Source organism: Arachis ipaensis, chromosome B8 (genome assembly GCF_059453495.1).
Source record: "Arachis ipaensis isolate K30076 ecotype BB chromosome B8, ASM5945349v1, whole genome shotgun sequence".
NCBI lineage: Eukaryota > Viridiplantae > Streptophyta > Magnoliopsida > Fabales > Fabaceae > Arachis > Arachis ipaensis.
Window position 1 is genome coordinate 69202096 of NC_142443.1, and position 13505 is coordinate 69215600.

The 13505-nt window shown below is 35.3% G+C and overlaps 1 non-coding gene across 1 annotated transcript; it reads right to left on the reverse strand.

Moving 5' to 3' along the window:
* Positions 1-12745: 12745 nt before the first annotated feature.
* LOC148548461 (small nucleolar RNA R71) lies at positions 12746-12853 on the reverse strand. The gene has a single exon (XR_015898164.1). It is a non-coding gene; the product is annotated as a small nucleolar RNA R71 (small nucleolar RNA).
* Between the last annotated feature and the right edge of the window lie 652 nt (positions 12854-13505).

Below are 13505 nucleotides of genomic sequence, written 5' to 3' on the forward strand. Positions count from 1 at the left end.
TTATCTTTTATGGGTGGGCCCCCTTATCTTTAGGCCAGCCGCCTTTAGGTGGACTGTGATCTTCTGTTTTTGGCCTACTTGGGCCCTTTGGCCAAGCTCTTTGGGCAGAGGTCGGTATCGTCTAACCTTTATCAGAGGTCGATCATTTTTATCTTTATTCAACTCGACTCACCTAACTCGACCCATGGTATGAACATGTGTTAATATTGTTCTTGGATTGCCTATATTAATAACTCTGTTTAACTGCTAATCGCCATATTTGTCGTATTTGCTCCTGTTTGTATTTAAATCTTATTACTTGTGTTTTTTGCTATCAAACTGATTACTGAATTAAATACTGATCAACTGTGATACTGAAAAGAAAGATGCTGGGAGGTATTGGGGAGAACGGAGATTAAGGACCACTGATATAGATGAGGACTTAGTATATTCTGACCCTGTTTGGTTAGTAAAACCCTAAGCTTGAATCTTGGATGTTGGAGTTTAGAATTTCCTAGCGGGTTCATATAGTTTTACATAGTCTCTATTTGAAACTATTACTCAACTAGGAACCTTTAGGTTCTCACCCGTTGTGGAATTTGTTGATTTTCAGATACAGGACGTGACGCACCCCGTTGAGTGTGCTAGATTTCTCTTTGTAAAGCGAAGACTATTCTGGGATTGTATTTTATACTTAGTATATCTATTCTCCACTTTTGAATATGTTATATCCCTCTTATAGTTTTTTTTTTAGAGAAACAGGTTCGTGTTTTGGTATATGACAAATCACAATTTGATGGTTTATTTTGTATTGAAATGAGTGAATTTTATCAACTTATTCTATATTTATTCATTGAAATAGCATGGTTTTGTGAATTTTTCCTAGATTGTGCTTAAGGTTAAAAACATACTTTTTAGGCTCTTAATTTGCTAAATTTAATTCACTTTAATCCCATTCGATGCCTTGATGTGTTTGTTAAAATGATTTCAGGTTTAGAAGGCAAAGATGGATTGAAGAAGTGAAGAAAAAGAATGCAAATTGGAGAATTTATAAAGAAATGAAGTATGGAGCATTTCAGGGTCATGCGTATGCACGCCTTATGCGTACGCATAAATGTCAAGTTGTGTGTATGCATGCCTCATGCATATGCATGTTTTGGAAATTCGCGAATTCATGCATACGCATGCCTCATGCGTACGCATGACTGTCAGCACATGACTTCACTTAAGTGAACACGTGGGTCACGATTTCAGGGCTTTCTTGTACCCAATCCAACTCATCTCTGAAATATTTCAAGGCAAACTCAAGGAGGAAGAGGGGAGAGCAATTAAGATAGTTTTTGTGATGTTTTAGGTTAGATTTCTAGAGAGAGAAGAGAGCTTCTCTCTAGAATTTAGGATTTTAGGTTATTTCTCTCCATAGATTTAAGTTTTGATCTTGTTTTAAGTTAGTTTTAATTATAATTTCTTGTTCTAGCATCTTAATTATCTTAATTTACTTGTTAATTTCTTCTATTTTTGTTGCTTCTATGCTTATGAACCTTTGTTCATTTTGATCCATTTAATACAATTTTGATGGGTACTGGTGTATGACTGTGTCTTTTATAATTTTGATCTCAATAAACAAACATTATATATATACTTGCGTTTCTATATTTTGACAGACATAAATACCAAAAACAAATGTTTCCTCAAGTCTTTTATTGCAATCCATTATTATTTTCTTATTTATTTATTTATTTATTATAGGGTGCATCATGTTATTAGGAGTGAGTCTCATTAATGTATCCTTAAGTGAAAAAATTGAATAGTTTTTCTTTTTTTTTTTTTGGTAAAAAACAAGGATCTAGGAGCTCACAAGGAAAAACATAACTCTTATATAACTCTAATTGCACGGGGCATTGAAACCCCTCTGCAGTCATCCTCAAGTATGAGACTTAACTCAAGATATGGCATATCTACAAAATGGTATCCTAACTTGATCTAGTCCTTCTTTTGCCAAACAATCTGCTGCCTTGTTTCCTTCCCTGAAGGTGTGCTCCATTTTCACCACCCAATCTTTATTCAACCATCTCCTTATATTTTGAATGAGACCATTCGGAGGCCTGCTTCCTCCTCTTTCCTTTTCTATTGTCTCAAGAACAGCTTTTGAATCAAGTTCTAGAATTATTCTCCTAAAACCGAAGTCCCACACTGTTCGGAGTCCCAACAAAACTCCCTAAAGTCCAGCTTGATAAGCCGAGCATCTCCCTATATTAGCACAAAATCCCGCCACCCATTTTCCTAGTTCGTTTCTAATTAGTCCTCCACAAGCTGCATTTTCTATATTCCCATTTGAAGCCCCATTAGTATTTAATTTCATCCAAGTGCTATTGGGAGGGGAAACCCAAGCAATATTGAGTTCTATTCTTCTTTCCACAGGCTTTATTATCTCTTCCTTCCTAAAAGCTTCTAAAATAGCTTTTCCATATGACTTAATCACAAAAAGCTAATTTAGAGATCTCTGAAAATGGGGTTCAAAAATTTTCTTATTTCTCCATTTTCACAACCACCAACAAGTGGTTAGGAATTGTGTTATCCAAGGAATTTGGTTATGGCGCCCGACCCCATCTGAGCCAAGCCTCGAAGGGAGATCTAAAGAAGTTCTGGAGGTAAGAGGGATGAATTATCTGGGTCCAAACCGTCGAAGCTGCCGAGCAGTCTCTCAGAATATGTGTGCGATCCTCAATTGTACCATAGCATCTATGACAAAAAGGGAATGCTCCAAAAATCCTACTACTTCTTTCTGTTGTCATTATTTTTTTATGGGTTAACATCCAAGCAAAGCACTTCAGTTTTTGGGGTCTTTCTATCTCCATATCATCATCCAAATTTGATCCTGGGTCTCAGGTTGGTTAGCAATTTTGGGATACATGGATGCCACTGAGAGAATTCTCCACTTTGCGATAGGTTTCATAGGATCCTATCTTCCCCTAATTCATCCATAGGCGGGTGAATGGCGTGGATTTGATGAACAATATTTTCAGGCAAGAATCTTCTTAAAAAGGTAGATCCCATTCTTGTTCTTGATTAATGGCTTCTGCTACTGTGAGATTTTGGAGGTCTGGTAAGATTGGATTGGAAACTTTATTGATTAATGCTTGTTCTCCTTTAACCCAGCTATCGTGCTAGATTTTTATAGAAGTTCCATCTCCAACAGCATATGAGATATTCTGCTTGAACCTTTTCCAAATCTTCACTATGCTCTTCCATAGCTCAGAGTCTGCTGCTTTACACTCAATCTTTTGCGGAAGATTATTACCTTTGCCATATTTATCATAGATCACTTGAGCCCATCTCGCCTACTTTTCTGTTAGAAGCCTCTAACACAATTTTGTCAGAAGTGCTTCGTTCATCCAGATTAGTTTTCGAAAACCCAATCCACCATTTCTTTTTGGTTTGCAAATTATATTCCATCCCAAACTATAAAATTTTCTCTCTCCTTGTTTATCACTCCATATAGATTGTCTCTGTAATTTCTCCACTTCTTGACATATTCCTTTTAGCAGTTGACTATGTATCATCTCATAATTTAGGGAAGGTGAAATAACCGACTGTGCAAAAGTTATTCTTCCTGCAAAGGTGAGGTAATTAGCTTTCCAGCCACTCAATTTATTCTTTATTCTTTCTATTGCTCCTCTATAATTCTCCTTTTTAACTTTGCAATTTGTTATCATGATTCCAAGATATTTCCCTATGTTTTGTAGCTGGTTGTCCACTGCATCTAGTGATTTCTACTTTTAGATGACGTTCAAAATTTCTTGAGAAGATTATTGACAATTTTGCTGTATTAACTTTCAGTCAGATGCCTGGCAGAATCTATTCAATGTGTCCAGGAGTTTCTTCAATTGGTTTTTGGAAGCCTCTGCAAACAAGAGAAGGTCATTTACGAACAGAAGGTGAGATATAAGGGGCCCTTCCCTCCCTGCTTTGACAGGGATCCAGCTTTATTTTACCACTTCTTCCTCTATCATGTGATAAAATTTTTCTATGGTTATTACGAACAGGTAGGGTGACATAGGGTCTCCCTGCCTGATTCCTCTTGTAGGGAGGAAAGCTTTAGTTTGGCAGCCATTCCATAATATCTTGTATTCTACTGAAGTTATGCATTTCATTATTAATTGTTTAAAGTGGCCTATTAATAGTTTGGAAGATTTGAAAAATATAGTAATACTAGAATCCCAATGAGGGAATAAAAGTTCAATATTTTAAAATTTTATTTTTCAAAATACGCGGTACCGGATAGACTAGAGTCGGTACTGCCGGCTTAAGTAATGGTATGCATTTTTACAAAAATCTTTCGCAAAAGATACATTTTCTAAATCAGAAAAATTCATCGAATTCAAATTTTACCTTTAAATTTTCAAACTAAAACTTCTAAATTTTGAATCTACTCTGGACACTTAAAAATTATTATTTTATTAAAGTGGTTTTACGTGAAAACTCCGATCCTTACATTCTCCCCTCCTAATTAGGAAGTTTGTCCCCAAAACTCGAATTACGTGATATATCCTCCACGAAGCAGTCTGCTACCAATGTTGTCAACCCAAACAAGTCGTCAAAGCACCTCGTCCACCAAAGTTCTACCGTGTCAATGTTCCCTCTCGCCTTCCGCTGCGTCACTCTGATTATTCATCACTAAGAATCCAACTTACTCTACTACCTCGAACAGAAATTTTTACTTTAAAACAAATACCGTTTTTGTAACAATTTGCAAAGCTTTCAAAAAAATTTCAATCTAAACCTTTTTAATGTCAGAGCTTTTTCAAAAGACTCAAAAATCATTTATTCATAAATCAGCTACTTTAAATCATGATTTCCTTAAATTCATTAAAATTCTTAAATCATAGCTTTTCAATTTGAATCCATTTTGATGAGTTAAATTACAAACCAATATCAAAAATTAATAAAATCATAAAATAGAACTCACTTAGATTGAACAAGAAATATATATATATATATATATATATATATATATATATATATGATTGAAAGAGTATTTATGTCGGTTAGGAATTTCACAGAATTAATTTTGTTGCTAGTATAGTTCCCAACCAACAAACAACACTCAATCAAAGTTTTAATATTGGTTGTCACAAGTACAAACCCTAATAAAATAAACCGAAGTATTCAAACCTCGGGTCGTCTCACAAAGAATTGCAATGAAGTGCTCAATTATTGGCTATGAAGGAACAAGGGAATTTGATTTGGTAATTGGCAAGAAATGTAAATAACAAGAAAGTAAATAACAATTAACTAATAAAGGAAAGGAAAAGAACTCTTGGCTAAGGCATGGAAATTGAGATCATCGTCCTTGTCTACAAACCATGTATTGACAATTATGAGGGGCCAACCTATCAAGTCTACTTCTATGCTTGAAGTACGTCAAAAGTCTACTTCTAAGCTTGAAGTACGTCAAATAGGCTTGATCAACATCAACCCATAAGTCCCAACCTAGCTACTAATTGACTTAGTAGTAGGCTAGCGTTAATATGTATCAAATTGACCACTAAGGGTTCTCAAATCACCAAATCAATGAGACCCAATGACTCAAGGTCACCCAATTCCCTCAGCCTAGGCCAAGAGTAAAGAAAACTACTCTAAAACTAGTGAAAATATTTTATCAAACACCTAGAGTGCAATAAAAGTAAATATCACAAAAAGGAAGAATTTATAAAACCCATAACTAACATAAGCAAGAAATCAACAATAGCAACTAAGATAAACATAAAAATACATGAAAATATGAAATTGCATTAAAAAAATTGAAATTTAACATCGGTTCATCAACATAAAAGAGAGCAAAATAAGAAATTAACAAGAGAAGTAGATAAACCAAGGTGCTAGAGCAAATAAAAGTAAAGGAAAACTAAAATAAAACAAGATTAAAATATAGATCTAAAAGGAATTAAAATAAGAACCCTAAAATCTAGAGAAAGTAGAGAGCCTCTCTCTACAATTCTACCCTAAAATATGATGAAAAACTATACTATGAATACTCCCCCCCCCCCAATTCCCTTGCAAAAGCATCAGAAATGAGTTGGATTTGGGCCTCTTTGAGCTCAGAAATCGCCCCCAGCGTATTGCCTTTATTGAAGTCACGTGTCGCTGGTCACGTGTATGCATCATTGGCAAAATTCCTCTTCACGCGTGTGTAAAGTCCCACATCGGTTGGGGAGGGGAACGAAGCATGCCTTATAAGGGTGTGGATACCACTCCCTAGCATGACGCGTTTTGACGAGTGAGTGTGGGGGGTTTCAGCTATCATCCCTATCGTCAAAGGCAAAACCGTGAGGCCTTGTGTGCCAAAGCAGACAATATCGTGCTAGCGGGTGGTCTGGACTGTTACAGCATGCGCGTGGGTGACGCGTGCGCGTGGCCTTGAGTTCAGCAAATCCTTATTTCTTCATGAATTCTCCATTTTTTGCATGCTTTTTCTTCATTCCTTCAACCCAATCTTTGCCTTCTAATACTGAAATCACTTAACAAACACATCAAGGCATCGAATGGAATTTAAGTGAATTAAATTTATCAGTTTTTGGGCCTAAAAAATATGTTTTCACTCTTAAGCACAAATTAGGATAAATTCACAAAACCATGCTATTTCATTGAATAAATGTGAGAAAAATTGATAAAATCCCCTAAATTCAACACAAGATAAACCATAAAATTTGGGTTTATCAAACCTCCCCACACTTACACTAAGCATGTCCTCATGCTAAACCAAGAAAGACTAGAAATGGGGTATGAACATTTATTCAATGCAAATAAAATATATGAACCTATCTACATGCATGCAACTAAGTGCAAGATGCTTCTACCTACTTGGTTAAAAGTAAATCAATCTTCAAGAACATATATGAACAAGTAGGGCTAAGGTCATATGACGTTTCATGAATCCCACCAATTCAAATATCAAAATGAAGTTCAAACAGACTTGCAAGAAGAAAGCTCATGAAAGCCGGGAACAAGGAATTGAGCATCGAACCCTCACTGGAAGTGTATCCGCTCTAGTCGCTCAAGTGTATAGGGTTGATTCACTCAATTCTCCTTTAATCATGCTTTCGAAGATTTGTTTTTCATCTAACAATCAACAATTATTCGATGCATGCATACATTTATCATGAGGACTTATCTTTAGGTTGTAATGGGGCTAGGGTAAAGGTAAGGATGCATATATGGCCAAGTGAGCTTGAAATTTGAATCTTTGATTAACCTAAGCTCTCACCAAACACATATAACAACCTATACAATTCTAATACAATACCTAGCTACCCATGATTCCCACTTTCTTTTCCACATACTGATGCATTCCCTTTTCAATCACATCCCATATGCATTGTTATTATTACTTTACTCTGGGGCATTTTTGTCCCCTTTTTTTGTTCCTTTTTCTATATATTTTTTTCTTTCTTTCATTTTTCTATATTTCTTTTTTCTACATTCTTTTTATTTTTCTTTTCCTTTTCTTCTTTTTTTTTTTATTTTTTTTCAAGATGAAATGTATACAAGAGTATCAATGCATATGGTTGAAACATTTAGTGCATGAATATATACCCAATCCCATTATTTTCAACAAAAATATAAAATACACTTTTACCTCAACCAATGTTCCCAAGTTTGCCATACCCAAATGATACACGCCCTCACTAGCCTAAGATAATTAAAGATCCAAATTAAGGGACATTTATTATTTTTCACTTAGGGATAGTGATGTGCTAAAATTAAGAACAAAAGGGATTAAATAGGCTCAAAATTGGCAAACAATGGTTGATGCAAGGTCGGCTATTTGGGTAAGTGAGCTAAATGAAATGATGGCCTCAATCATATAAATGTATGTATACATGGAATAATGGACATAAAGAATCAAACAAATCAAAGATTATAATCATAGAAAGGGAATAATACGCTCAAGAATGGAATATAGTGGTTATATAATGTAACCATATAATTGGGCTCAAAACTCACATGCTTGTGTGTTCTTAGATCAAAAATCATGTTCCAAAATTAATTCCTTCAAGCAAGTTCAACACAAAAATTTTTTAAATTGGTAGGGTGCCCTAAAATAGTTTTCTTGCAAGAGAAGTCATCACTTCAACCAAGTAGTCCTAACATAAAAAGAAGTGGTGGAATATATACAAATTCTAACTAACATGCAACCTATCATGCAATGCAACAACTAGCTAACAAAGGAAATTAAGAATTGGTGTTGAAAAAGGAAGTGGTTACCCACGGAGGTCGGTCCTCGACCTCCCCATACTTGAAGATTGCACCGTCCTCGGTGCATGCAAAGAAGAGCAAGGTGGATGAGTTGCTACAACTGATGAGCTTCTTCAAAAGATTGTGCGGGTGAACTTTTTTGTTGCCTCATTTTGAAGTTTTTCCTTTCCCTTTCTTGGTGGCCAGCCTAAAAGGAGAGAAAAAGAAAGAAAATTAAGCCCACAGCAAAGATGTCAAAGCAAACAGAACCTAGGCGGGGCTAATGCCAAATAAGAGCAGGGTTCTCAACTACATGGTAGTTACAACAAATAAATGAGAGAGCAATTGATGAGCGGATAATTTATACGCTTTTTGGCATTATTTTTAGTATGTTTTTAGTAGAATCTAGTTACTTTTAGGGATGTTTTCATTAGTTTTTATGTTAAATTACCATTTTTGGACTTTACTATGAGTTTGTGTGTTTTTCTGTGATTTCAGGTATTTTCTGGCTGAAATTGAGGGACTTGAGCAAAAACTAGATTTAGAGGTTGAAGAAGGACTGCTGATGCTGTTGGATTCTGACCTCCCTGCACTCAAAGTGGATTTTCTGGAGCTACAGAACTCAAAATGGCGCGCTTCCAATTGAGTTTGAAAGTAGACATCCAGGGCTTTCCAGTAATATATAATAGTCCATACTTTGGCCGAGTTTAGATGACGAAAAAGGGCGTTGAACGCCAGTTCTACGCTGCAGTCTGGAGTTAAACGCCAGAAACACGTCACGAACCAGAGTTGAACGCCAAAAACACGTTACAACTTGGTGTTCAACTCCAGAAGAAGCCTCTGCACGTGTAAACTTCAAGCTCAGCCCAAGCACACACCAAGTGGGCCCCGGAAGTGGATTTATGCATCAATTACTTACTTCTGTAAACCCTAGTAGCTAGTTTAGTATAAATAGGACTTTTTACTATTATATTTAGATCTTCGAATCATCTTATGATTTTTAGTTCATCTGGAGATCATATTGATCATATTTGGGGGCTGGCCATTCGGCCATGCCTGAACCTTCATTACTTATGTATTTACAACGGTAGATTTCTGCACTCCATAAATTAAGGTGTGGAGCTCTGCTGTTCCTCATGATTTAATGCAAAGTACTACTATTTTTCTATTCAATTCAACTTATTCCGCTTCTAAGATATCCATTCGCACCCAAGAACATGATGAATGTGATGATTATGTGACGCTCATCTTCATTCTCACTTATGAACGCGTGCCTGACAAACACTTCCGTTCTACATGCAAACAAGCTAGAATGAGTATCTCTTAGATATCTAATACAGGGGACCGAGTCTGAGTTGTTGGTGTCTTCGTGGTATAAGTTAGAACCCATGGATGGCCATTCCTGAGATCCGGAAAGTCTAAACCTTGTCTGTGGTATTCCGAGTAGGATCTGGGAAGGGATGGCTGTGACGAACTTCAAACTCGCGAGTGCTGGGCGTAGTGACAGACGCAAAAGGATAGTAAATCCTATTCCAGTATGATCGAGAACCTCCAGATGATTAGCCATGCCGTGACAAAGCATTTGGACCATTTTCACAGAGAGGATGGGATGTAGCCATTGACAACGGTGATGCCCTTACAGAAAGCTTGCCATGGAAAGGAGTAAGACTGATTGGATGAAGACAGCAGAAAAGCAGAGGTTCAGAGGAATGAAAGCATCTCTACACGCTTATCTGAAATTCTCACTAATGATTTACATAAGTATTTCTATCTTTATTTTATGTTTATTTATTATTATTATTCGAAAACTCCATAACCATTTGATATCCGCCTGACTGAGATTTACAAGGTGACCATAGCTTGCTTCATACCAACAATCTCCGTGGGATCGACCCTTACTCACGTAAGGTTTTATTACTTGGACGACCCAGTGCACTTGCTGGTTAGTTGTGCGAAGTTGTGAAGTTATGTTTGCACCATGGTATTGTGCACCAGCTTTTGGCGCCATTGCCAGGGAGAGAACGAACAACAAATTTTACAACCTCAGAGTAACAATTTCGCATACCAAGTTTTTGGCACCGTTACAGGGGATTGTTTTGAGTTTGGACAACTGACGGTTCATCTTGTTGCTCAGATTAGGTAATTTTCTTTTCAAAAATTTTTCAAAAATCTTTCAAAAATTTCTCCTTTATTTTCAAAAAAAAAAATTAATTTATGTTCTTCAAAATTTTTAAGAATGAATTCTAGAGTTTCATGAAGCATGATGAAGCCTGGCTGGCTGTAAAGCCATGTCTAATTCTTGGACTGAGGCTTCCACTTATAAGTATATGAAGTTGGATGAAGTATCAGCTGTTGTATGCTTGATAGGTATCTGCTGAAGCTTGGCTAGCCATTGGCCATGTCTAGTGTTTTGGACCGGAGCTTTCACTGAAAGCTTGGCTGGCTAGTGAGCCATGTCTAATTCCTGGACTGAAGCTTTAGACTAAGAGTGCAAGATTCCTGGAATTCATATTAAAAATTTTGGAATCCTTATTTTTCTTTTTCAAATAATTTTCGAAAAATACCAAAAAATTAATAAAATCATAAAATCAGAAAATAATTTTGTGTTTCTTGTTTGAGTCTTGAGTCAATTTTTAAGTTTGGTGTCAATTGCATACTCATCTTGCATTTTTCAAAAATTGCATTCATGCATTGCATTCATCATGATCTTCAAGTTGTTCTTGATAAACCTTCTTGATTGATCTTCATATTATATTGTTTTGTGTTGTATGGTGTTTTTCATATGCATTCTTGCATTCATATTGTCTAAGCATTAAAAATTTCCAAGTTTGGTGTCTTGCATGTTTTTCTTTTCTTAAAAAAATTTTCAAAAATAAGTTCTTGGTGTTCATCTTGACATTCAAAGTGTTCTTGGTGTTCATCTTGACATTCATAGTGTTCTTGCATGCATCACATGTTTTGATCCAAAATTCTCATGCATTGAGTCTTTTTCATGTTTTTCTCTTTCTTCATTAAAAATTCAAAAATAAAAAAAATATCTTTCCCTTTTTCTTCTCATAAATTCGAAAATTTGAGTTGACTTTTTCAAAACTTTTTAAAATTTAGTTATTTCTTATGAGTCAAATCAAATTTTCAATTTAAAAATCATATCTTCTTCAAAATCTTTTTCAACAATCATATCTTTTTCATTTTTCTTATTTATTTTCAAAAATTTTAAAAACATTTTTCAAAAATCTTTTTCTTAATTTTACATCATATTTTCGAAAATATCATCAACAATTAATATTTTGATTCAAAAATTTCGAGTTTGTTACTTACTTGTTAAGAAAGATTCAAACTTTAAGTTCTAGAATCATATCTTGTGATTTCTTGTGAATCAAGTCATTAATTGTGATTTTAAAAATCAAATCTTTTTCAAAACTAATTTCAATCATATCTTTTCAAAAATATCTTTTTATCTTATCTTTTTCAAAATTTGATATTAAAATATCTTTTCTAACTCCTTATCTTCTTATCTTTTCAAAATTGATTTTCAAATCTTTTTCAACTAACTAATTGACTTTTTGTTTGTTTCTTATCTTTTTCAAAACTACCTAACTAACTCTCTCTCTAATTTTCAAAAATCTCTTCCCTCTTTTTCAAAAATTCTTTTTAATTAACTAATTGTTTCAATTTTTAATTTTAATTTTATTTCATTCCTAATTTTCGAAAATTACTAACCTTTTTCAAAAACACTATTTTCGAAATTTAACTTTAAATTTTAATTTTTAGTTTTCGAAAATCCTCTCACCTCTCATCTCTTTCTATTTATTTATTCATCTACTAACACTTCATCTCACCCAAATTCGAACCCACTCTTCCATCTATGTTCGAATTTTCTCTTCTTTCCTTCTTTACATTACATTCTTTTTCTTCTTCTACTCACAAAGGGGAACCTCTATACCTGGGTAAAAAGGATCCCTATTATTATTATTTTTCTGTTCCCTCTTTTTCATATGAGCAGGAGCAAGGACAAGAATATTCTTGTTGAAGCAGACCCTGAACCTGAAAGGACTCTGAAGAGGAAACTAAGAGAAGCTAAAATACAACAATCCAGAGACAACCTTACAGAAATTTTCGAACAAGAAGAGGAGATGGCAGCTGAAAATAATAATGCAAGGAGGATGCTTGGTGACTTTACTGCACCTAATTCCAAATTACATGGAAGAAGCATCTCCATCCCTGCCATTGGAGCAAACAATTTTGAGCTTAAGCCTCAACTAGTTTCTCTGATGCAACAAAACTGCAAGATCATTTTCAGTTCTTAACTGAAGATCATTTTCAGTTCTTAACTGAATTCTTGCAGATATGTGATACTGTTAAGACTAATGAAGTAGATCCTGAAGTCTACAGGCTCATGCTTTTCCCTTTTGCTGTAAGAGACAGAGCTAGAATATGGTTGGACTCTCAACCTAAGGATAGCCTGAACTCTTGGGATAAGCTGGTCAAGGCTTTCTTAGCCAAGTTCTTTCCTCCTCAAAAGCTTAGTAAGCTTAGAGTGGATGTTCAAACCTTCAGACAGAAAGAATGTGAATCCCTCTATGAAGCTTGGGAGAGATACAAGCAACTGACCAAAAAGTGTCCTTCTGACATGCTTTCAGAATGGACCATCCTGGATATATTCTATGATGGTCTGTCTGAATTAGCTAAGATGTCATTGGATACTTCTGCAGGTGGATCCATTCACCTAAAGAAAATGCCTGCAGAAGCTCAAGAACTTATTGACAGGGTTGCTAACAACCAGTTTATGTATACTTCTGAGAGGAATCCTGTGAGTAATGGGACGCCTCAGAAGAAGGGAGTTCTTGAAATTGATACTCTGAATGCCATATTGGCCCAGAATAAAATATTGACTCAGCAAGTCAATATGATTTCTCAGAGTCTGAATGGAATGCAAGCTGCATCCAACAGTACTCAAGAGGCATCTTCTGAAGAAGAAGCTTATGATCCTGAGAACCATGCAATAGCAGAGGTAAATTACATGGGTGAACCATATGGAAACACCTATAATCCCTCATGGAGAAATCACCCAAATTTCTCATGGAAGGATCAACAAAAGCATCAACAAGGCTTTAATAATGGTGGAAGAAACAGGTTTAGCAATAGCAAGCCTTTTCCATCATCCACTCAGCAACAGACAGAGAACTATGAACAAAATACCTCTAATTTAGCAAACTTAGTCTCTGATCTATCTAAGGCCACTGTGAGTTTCATGAATGAAACAAGGTCCTCCATTAGAAATTTGGAAG